A 10,041-nucleotide genomic window follows, 5' to 3' on the forward strand; every position below is an offset into this window, starting at 1 on the left:
ACTGCGTACTAGCTAGCATGACAGAGTTTCTATACAGCTGGGTGGGTGCTATGATGTTACTGATAGTGAACTTTATTTTATTCATAAGGTTAGTTAGTAGAGTTGCCAACCGTCCTGTAAAAAGACGGAACAGATTAAATGCTATGTTGAGGCTGTCATTTTTAGCATCTACATGGATGTTAAAATCACCCACAATAATTATTTTATCTGACGTGACCACTAAATCAGATAAAAAGGTCTGAGAAATCAGAAATCTGTGTAAGGCCCAGGTGGACGATACATGATAATGAATAAGACTGTTTTTTGAGTTTTACAGCTAGGGTGGACAAGGCTAAGCATCAGGCTTTCAAACAAATTAAAAGTCTGTCTGGGTCTTTGGCTTATTGATAGGCTGGTGTAAAAAAATTGCTGCCACACCGCCCCCTCGGCCTGTGCTTCGAGGGTTCTGATGATTAGAATAACTCGGGGGTGTTGATTCATTTAAACTAACATAATCATCCTGCTGTAACCAGGTTTCTGTAAGGAAGAGTAAATCGATTTGTTGATCAGTTATTAAGTCATGTACTAACAGAGACTTGGAAGAGAGAGACCTAATGTTTAATAATCCACATTTCACTGTTTTACTCTTTTGTTCAGAAGTGGATGCTGTATTGTTCTTTCTTTGTTATTTTTTATGTTTAGGTCATTTTTTGCTGGTTTTTAGTTTGTTTGGTTTTTTTTGTCTGTTTGGGACTTAACACAGTCTCTAAGGGGTTTTGGGGGGATAACAGGAGGAGAGAAGCTGCAGAGAGGAGTGCAAGACTGCAGCTCTGTTTCCTGGTCCCAACTCTGGATAGTCACATTTTGGGGGGTTTAATAAATTTGGCCAGATTTCTAGAAATGAGAGCTGCTCCATCCAAAGTGGGATGGATGCCGTTTCTCCTAACAAGACCAGGTTTCCTCGAGAAAGTTTCCCAATTATCTATGAAGCCCACATTGTTTTGTGGACACCACTCAGACAGCAATTTAAGAAGAACATGCGGCTAAACATGTCACTCCTGGTCTGATTGGGGAGGGGACCAGAGAAAACTACACAGTCCCACATTGTTTTGGCAAAGTTACACACCGATTCAATATTGATTTTAGTGACCTCCAATTGACGTAATCGGGTGTCATTACTGCCGACGTGAATTGTAATTTTACTGAATTTACATTTACCCTTAGCCAGCAGTTTTAAATTTCTCTCAATGTCACCTGTTCTGGCCCCTGGAAGACAGTTGACTATGGTTGCTGGTGTCTCTAGCTTCACATGTCTGAGAACAGAATCGCCAATTAATAGAGTTTGATCCCCGGTGGGTGTGTCGCCGAGTGGGGAAAAACGGTTACACACATGAACAGGTTGGTGGTGTACCTGGGGCTTCTGTTTAAGACTATGCTTCCTCCTCACTGCCACCCAGCTGTCCTCTTTCCCCTGCTGCTCGGGGCCTCCCGGGGGGAACAGCTATAGGGCCTACGCTACCTTCGGCTGTACCGGCTACAGGGGCCAGGCTAGCTACGGGTGTATCAGGGGTGCGAAGCAGAGTCTCCAATTCAGTAATCCTATCCTTTAGAGCCCCCCCAAGAGCACCTGGCTGCAGCCACCGGGGAGCGCCATATTGCAACCTCCACAGTAACCAGACACACGTGACCTCCACACTAACCGGAAACACGTGACCTCCACACTAACCGGAAACACGTAACTTCAGTTAAATCGACTTTGACAGCGAAAACAAAATTGTGGGTTTTTTTACTATTCATGCTGATAAATAAATTTGGTTCTAAGTGTTTTTTAACACTCTGGGTTTATTAAAAAAATCACCATCCCTTCAGCTTGTTCGTGGCAAAAGTGTCCATGTGTTATGTTTTTATTTCTTTGCTACTTTTTCTGCATAAAGGTTTTTTCATAAATATAAACTAGTCATTACTTTTTACATGTTTAATCCTTCAAACACCTTTTTCTAGTACAATGCACTTGTTTGAAGACAACCTCAAAACTCACCATTTCATATATCAGCAGTGCTACTGGAAATTATTGTAAAGTCATCCCTCACAATAACGCGGTTCAACTTTTGCGGACTGTTTCGCAGATTTTTTTTTTTTTTTTTTTTTTATTACAGTACATTGTGTTGTGTGTTCTGATTGCTGTGGACCATTGTCAATCAACCTAGTACAGTGTCTCCTGTACAGCAGCGGTCCCCAACAGAGCCACGGACCAGTACCGGTCCGTTGAGTCGGTTTCCCTGGGTCTTTTCCCGTGTTGTGGTCGTGTGTCTTATTTTGAAAGAACTATTTACGCGTTACCATAGCGACCAGAGAGCATCAAGAAGCAGAGAGGAGGATGTTACTCTCAATGTTGTTGGCGCAACAAGACGCTGCTCATAAAGTTACACAAGTACACAGCCGAATTCACGTTTATTATTATATTTACAAAATACCACCGTTTTTGTCTTCGTTTGTATCATTTTATTTGGTTGTATTTATCTGCAACACCTTAAAAGCCTGTCCATGAAAATATTGTCTGACATTAAACTGGTCCGTGGTGCAAAAAAGGTTGGGGACCACTGCTGTACACTACAGAATGCGTTTAGCTTGTCGAATTTATATAAATCTGCCCACGAAACATTTTGCACGGTTTCATTTTATAATACTGGACTTATGTTTTTATGATGGGTTGAACTTTAAGTGTTTAAACAAAAGAGAAAAGTGTGAAAATGTTCACGCATGTCTGAGAAAAATGTATAAAGCATGTAGTGAGGGGTTTTGCAGCCTTAAAACATCTATAAAACATCTATAATAATTGTAAAAAATAAAGTTGGCTACGTCGCGTAGCGAACGTAACTCCCGCAATAAGCGAGGGACTGCTGTATTATTAATAGTAGAGTCTGGGACATCTAATTGATTAACATCCACATTGATTATCATGCACTATTATTTTTGTTCAAGGAGAGCAAAAACTATAAAACTCTCTCTCAGCAAAAATGGCCACTTTTGCGTATGTTCACAAAATGCTGTAAAATATATATTTATTAAAACATTTATCTACTTTCACCGACTTGACTCTTTAAATTAGCACCAGTCCTTTTCATCAAAACCATTTTATCTACATTCTTTTTTTCTTTTACTCTTTAAATGCCAGTTAGGTTATATATAGTAAGTAACGCTGTGAGGAACCTTGGAGTCATTTTTGACCAGGACATGTCCTTCAACGCACATATTAAACAAATATGTAAGACTGCTTTCTTCCATTTGCGCAACATCTCTAAAATTAGAAATATCCTGTCTCAGAGTGACGCTGAAAAACTAGTTCATGCATTTATTACTTCCAGGCTGGACTACTGTAATTCATTATTATTAGGATGTCCAAAAAACTCACTGAAAAGCCTTCAGCTAATCCAAAATGCTGCAGCAAGAGTCCTGACAGGGACTAGAAGGAGAGAGCATATTTCTCCTGTTTTGGCTTCCCTTCATTGGCTTCCTGTTAAATCCAGAATTGAATTCAAAATCCTGCTCCTCACATACAAGGTCTTAAATAATCAGGCCCCATCTTATCTTAATGACCTTGTAGTACCATATCACCCTATTAGAGCACTTCGCTCTCGCTCTGCAGGCCTACTTGTTGTTCCTAGAGTATTTAAAAGTAGAATGGGAGGCAGAGCCTTCAGTTTTCAGGCCCCTCTTCTGTGGAACCAGCTTCCAGTTTGTATTCGGGAGACAGAAACTATCTCTACTTTTAAGATTAGGCTTAAAACTTTCCTTTTTGCTAAAGCATATAGTTAGGGCTGGACCAGGTGACCCTGAATCCTCCCTTAGTTATGCTGCAATAGACGTAGGCTGCCGGGGGATTCCCAAGATGCATTGAGTTTTTCCTTTCCAGTCACCTTTCTCACTCACTATGTATTAATAGACCTCTCTGCATTGAATCATATCTGTTATTAACCTCTGTCTCTCTTCCACAGCATGTCTTTTATCCTGTCTTCCTTCTCTCACCCCAACCGGTCGCAGCAGATGGCCGCCCCTCCCTGAGCCTGGTTCTGCCGGAGGTTTCTTCCTGTTAAAAGGGAGTTTTTCCTTCCCACTGTCGCCAAAGTGCTTGCTCATAGGGGGTCATATGATTGTTGGGTTTTTCTCTGTATCTATGAAGCGCCTTGAGGCGACTTTTGTTGTGATTTGGCGCTATATAAATAAAATTGAATTGAATTGAATATAGTACTAGTAACGTTTCAGATAAAAAGGTGATAAAGTCCTAATGGTTTCATAAATCTTCCTATTTATTTATTTTTTTCATATAAGCATCGGGGACAAGGCTGTCTTGCAATTGTTGAGGTTCACTAGTGTGCGCCCTATTTCTTCCAGGATCACTCTTCATTTCAAGGTTCAAGGTTCAAGGTTCTTTATTTGTCACATGCATAGTTATACAAGTATAACACACAGTGAAATGTAGCCTGACACGCTCCTCGACATGTGCAAAAATGGGGGGGGGGGGGGGGGGGGGGGTAGAGGAAGAGTATTATATATATATATTTATATATAAATAGTATATACATTGGGTGAATGTGCAGTAGTAGCAGCAAGCAGGTGAATTCTGTACATTAATATGAATAGACATCTGACTATTTTACAGAATAGACAATATAAACATATTTAAAATTAAAGGAATTTGGAATGTACATTGTGCCTTGGTTTAGAGTGTCTGGAAGAGAGTCCTGTCTCAGTCAATTATAGATGATGTGAGAGGGCGGGTGTGTGTGTGTTTAGGGTCCGGATGGCTTGGGGATAGAAGCTCCTCTTGAGTCTCTCTGTCCTTGCCCGGATGATGCGGAACCTTCTACCAGATTGCAGAAGTTGGAACAGTTTGTTGCCAGGATGGGACGGGTCCTTCAGTATCTGCGCTGCTCTAGTCCGGCATCTCCTGGTGTAGGTGTCCTGAAGCGGGGGGAGAGCAATCCTGCAGCAGCGTTCTGCTGTACGGATCACTCTCTGGAGAGCTTTTTGGTCCTTCACACAGCTGTTCCCAAACCACGATGTCATGTTCTGTGTGAGGATGCTCTCCACAGCGCCTGTATAGAAAATCCTGAGGATCTTTGGAGAGACCCTGAACTTCCTCAGTTGTCGTAGGTGATACAGGCGCTGCCTAGCCTTTTTGGTCTGGACCTGAATGTGGGCAGCCCATGTCAGGTCTGAGGAGATGTGGACACCAAGATACTTGAAGGACTGCACCCTCTCCACTGGAGCTCCATTGATGATAATGGGCTTGTAGTCTCTGTGCTGACCCCTTCTGAAGTCCACCACCAGCTCCTTGGTCTTGCCGACGTTCAGCTGGAGGTGGTTGTCCTGGCACCATGATGCCAGATTCTTCACTTCATCCATGTAGGCCGCCTCATCGTTGTTGGAGATGGCACCCAACACCACTGTGTCGTCAGCAAACTTCACAATGGTGTTGGAGCCATGGGTGGCCACACAGTCTGAAGTGTAGAGAGAGTAGAGCAGTGGCGAGAGGACACATCCCTGAGGTGCTCCTGTGTTGATGGTGATGCTGTTAGAGATGCATCTACCCACCCTCACCACCTGAGTTCTGCCAGTGAGGAAGTCCAACACCCATGCACATAGACGGCTGTTAAGTCCCAGATCCCTGAGCTTTGTGAACAGTCTGCAGGGCACTATTGTGTTAAATGCTGAACTGTAATCAACAAACAGCATTCGCACATAGTTACCCTGTTTCTTGTCCACGTGGCTGAGGGTGGTGTGCAGGACATGGGCGATGGCATCCTTTGTGGATCTGTTGGATCGGTAGGCGAACTGCAGTGGATCTGTGGTGTCTGGGATGGAGGAGGAGATGATGTTCTTCAGCAGCCTCTCAAACACGTTCATTACTACCGAGGTCAGTGCAACTGGCCGGTAATCGTTCAGGGATGAGGGTTTGCTGTTCTTGGGCACAGGGATAATGGTGGATCTTTTGAAGCATGTGGGGACCACAGACTTCGCCAGGGACTCGTTGAAGATGTAAGTGAACACACCTGCTAGCTGGTCAGCACAGCAGCGCAGCAGACGGCCGGTGATGCCGTCTGGCCCCACCGCTTTCCTTGTGTTCACTCTCCTCAATGCCGCTCGGACGTCATGCTCCGCGATGCTGGTCACCGGTCTCTCGCTGATGACGTCACTGTCCTCGGTATTCAGGCGGTAGATAGCATTAGCCGCCTGGCTAACCTCGAAACGGGCGTAGAACTGATTCAGCTCGTTGGTGAATGCAGAGTCGGCGTTGATCGGCGCAGTGTCCCTGGCTTTGTAGTTCGTAATGGTGCGTAGTCCGTGCCACATACTCCGTGTGTCGCCCTGGTGGAAGCGGGACTCCACACACTCCCGGTACCGGCGTTTGGCATCTCTCACCGCGCGCGGCATGCCGTATGAGGCCGCTTTGTAGGTGCTCATATCGCCAGTGGCGAGACCCGCGTTGTAGGAGGCGGTCCTGGCGTTTACTGCAGTGCGGATCGATCTGTCCATCCACGGTTTCTGGTTTGGGAATGTGGTGACTCTCGCAGTGGGGATAATCTCCTCCGCTAGCATATTGACGAAGCATACTGCTACTTCCGTAAACTCGTTGATGTCGACTGCGCATGCTCTGAACATGTCGACGTCGTTGAGTGCGTCCTGTAGCGTAGCTTCTGATTGGGCAGTCCACCGTTTTACCTCCCTCGTGGTTATGTCTTCCCTCCGTATGTTTTGTTTATACTGGGGAATGAGGAAGATGGCGTTGTGGTCAGACTTTCCAAAAGCCGGGTGTGAGACAGCTTTGTAGCCCTGCTTGTATGGCGTGTAGCAGTGACCCAAAATTCGATTCGATTTGTAGGTTTTAGTGGACTCTTAGTACTGTGAAGTGGTTTTCATGGGACAAAGGCTTGTATTCCAAGATCTGGGAGATTGTAGAAATGAGCAGTAATGTCCTTCTTACCATCTTTCCAGAAAAATAAGTGATCTGGAAGCTGTTACGCTTACTTACAGCAGCAGCACTTTCTGCAGCTGCATTAAGTCCAGGACACATTTACTAACAGTATGTGTTGCTGTATGTGCTGCAGCTTTGAATCTTTTATTAATATATATTTTGTTAATATATTGGCTATGGTGTCTTGTTATGAAATGTACAAGAGTAAAAGTGTTAGCATGTGCTTCAAAGCTAATTTTGACTGGGAAACTAAAAGCTCAATAGTCTGTATCAACAAAAATTCACTGCAGCCTGTGTAATATTTGATGTGTCATAATTTATTCCACTCTATCTTGCAAATACATATTTGCTTTGCAATGTCATGCACAAACACACACAACTATTCGATCCTTAAGAGCAAACCTGTGTCATTCTTTTGGTCCACTGCAGTGTAGTAGTCAAAATAAAAATAAAAAAAAAGAAGTGAAGTGGCCACAAATGGCCAGGATAGAGCCCAGAGGGTTAATTCGTAAAATGTATAAAAATATTATTGATTACAGGATAATACATTAATGTTAATAGCAACTGTAAGCTTTTTACTTTGAAATTACAAGTATAAACTCCTCCTCCTTGAATCGCTGCCTTATCGTGGTGGAGGGGTTTGTGTGTCCCAGGGATCCCAGGGGCTATGTTGTCTGGGGGCTTTTGCCCCCTGGTAGGGTCTCCCATGGCAAATTGGTCCTGGGTGAGGGACCAGACAAAGAGCGATTCAGAAGACCCTTATGAAAAGAACATCGAGGGAACAGTTTACCCTGCCCGGGATAGGGTTACCGGGGCCCCGCCCTGGAGCCAGGCCCGGGGAGGGTGCCTGAGGGCGAGCGTCTGGTGGCCGGGCCTTAGTCCATGGGGCCCGGCCGGGCTCAGCCCAAAGAGGAGACATGGGCCCATCCTCCCGCAGGCCCACCACCCGCAGGAGGCGCCATAGGGGTCGGGTGCATTGTGTGCCGGGTGGCGGCCAGGAGCGGAGGCCCTGGCGGACTGACCCCCGGCTGCCAAGACTGGCAATAGGGACATGGAATGTCACCTCTCTGGTGGGGAAGGAGCCTGACTTAGTGCGTGAGGTTGAGAGGTACCGGCTAGATATAGTCGGGCTCACCTCTACGCATGGCTTGGGCTCTGGAACCAGTCTCCTGGAGAGGGGCTGGACCCTGTCTCAGTCTGGAGTTGCCCCTGGTGAGAGGCGGCGGGCTGGGGTGGGTATTCTAATATCCCCTCGGCTTGCTGCCGGTACGTTGGGGTTTTTCCCGGTGAATGAGAGGGTTTGTTCCCTGCGCCTTAGGGTCAGGGAACGGGTCCTGACTGTCATCTGCGCTTATGCGCCGAGTGGCAGTTCGGCGTACCCAGCCTTCTTAGAGTCCCTGGGGGGGGGGTGCTGGAAGGTGCTCCACCTGGAGACTCTGTTGTCCTGCTGGGAGACTTCAATGCTCACGTGGGTAACGACAGCAAGACCTGGAGGGGCGTGATTGGGAGGAATGGCCTCCCTGATCTGAACCCGAGCGGTGCTTTGTTATTGGACTTCTGTGCTAATCACAGTTTGGCTATAACGAACACCCTGTTCGAACATAAGAGTGTCCATGAGTGCACGTGGCACCAGGACGCTCTAGGCCGTAGGTCGATGATCGATTTTGTAATCGTATCACCAGACCTGCGACCATATGTTCTGGACACTTGGGTAAAGAGAGGGGCTGAGCTGTCAACTGATCACCACCTGGTGGTGAGTTGGATCAGGTGGCGGGGGAGGACGCTGGACAGACCTGGTGCACCTAAACGCGTAGTGAGGGTGTGCTGGGAATGTCTAGCAGAGGCCCCAGTCCGCGAGATCTTCAACGCACACCTCCGGCAGAGCTTCAACAGCATTCCGAGGGAGACTGGGGACATTGAGTCCGAATGGACCATGTTCAGCGTCTCCATTGCCGAAGCTGCTGCATTGAGCTGCGGCCACAAGGTGGTTGGTGCCTGCCGTGGTGGTAATCCCCGAACCAAATGGTGGACACCAGAGGTGAAGGGAGCCTCCAGGCTGAAGAAGGAGTCCTATCGGGCTTGGTTAGCCTGTGGGACTCCGGAGGCAGCCGACAGGTATCGACAGGCCAAGCGGAATGCGGCTCGGGCAGTGGCTGAAGCAAAAACTCGGGTGTGAGAGGAGTTCGGAGAGGCCATGGAAAAAGACTTTCGGACTGCCTCGAAGAGATTCTGGCAAACCGTCAGGCGTCTCAGGAGGGGGAAGTGGTGCTCTACCTGCACTGTGTATAGTGCTGGCGGAGCGCTGCTGACGTCGACTGAGAAAATTGTCAGGCGGTGGAAGGAATACTTCGAGGACCTCCTTAATCCCACTGACACGTCTTCCGAGGAGGAAGCAGAGTCTGGGGATGAGAGGAATGACCTGCCAATTTCCGGGGGCGAGGTCACTGAGGCAGTTAAACAACTCCTTGGTGGCAGAGCCCCTGGTGTTGATGAGGTCCGCCCCGAGTTCCTGAAGGCTCTGGACGTTGTAGGGCTGTCCTGGTTGACACGCCTCTGCAATGTTGCGTGGAGATCAGGGGCAGTACCCGTGGACTGGCAGACCTGGGTGGTGGTCCCCATCTTTAAGAAGGGGGACCGGAGGGTGTGTTCCAACTACAGGGGGATCACACTCCTCAGCCTCCCTGGGAAAGTCTATGCCAGGGTGCTGGAAAGGAGAGTTCGTCCGCTAGTCGAACCTCGGATACAGGAGGAACAATGCGGTTTTCGTCCTGGTCGCGGAACACTGGACCAGCTCTTTATCCTCTTGAGGATACTTGAGGGTGCATGGGAGTTTGCCCAACCAGTCTACATGTGTTTTGTGGACTTGGAGAAGGCATTCGACCGTGTCCCTCGGGGTGTCCTGTGGGAGGTGTTGCGGGAGTATGGGGTGTCTGGCCCATTGCTACGGGCCATTCGATCCCTATACAACCGTTGCAAGAGCTTGGTTCGCATTGCCAGCAATAAGTCGGACTCGTTCCCGGTGGGTGATGGGCTCCGCCAGGGCTGCCCTATGTCTCTGGTTCTGTTCATAATTTTTATGGACAGGA

General features: G+C 47.4%; 1 pseudogene; it reads right to left on the reverse strand.

Moving 5' to 3' along the window:
* Positions 1–728: 728 nt before the first annotated feature.
* Positions 729–6,642, reverse strand: LOC146372300 (uncharacterized; annotated as a pseudogene).
* Positions 6,643–10,041: the final 3,399 nt, after the last annotated feature.

The sequence above is a fragment of the Perissodus microlepis genome, chromosome 15 (genome assembly GCF_051167445.1).
Source record: "Perissodus microlepis isolate ML-2025 ecotype Zambia chromosome 15, ASM5116744v1, whole genome shotgun sequence".
Classification (NCBI taxonomy): Eukaryota; Metazoa; Chordata; class Actinopteri; order Cichliformes; family Cichlidae; genus Perissodus; species Perissodus microlepis.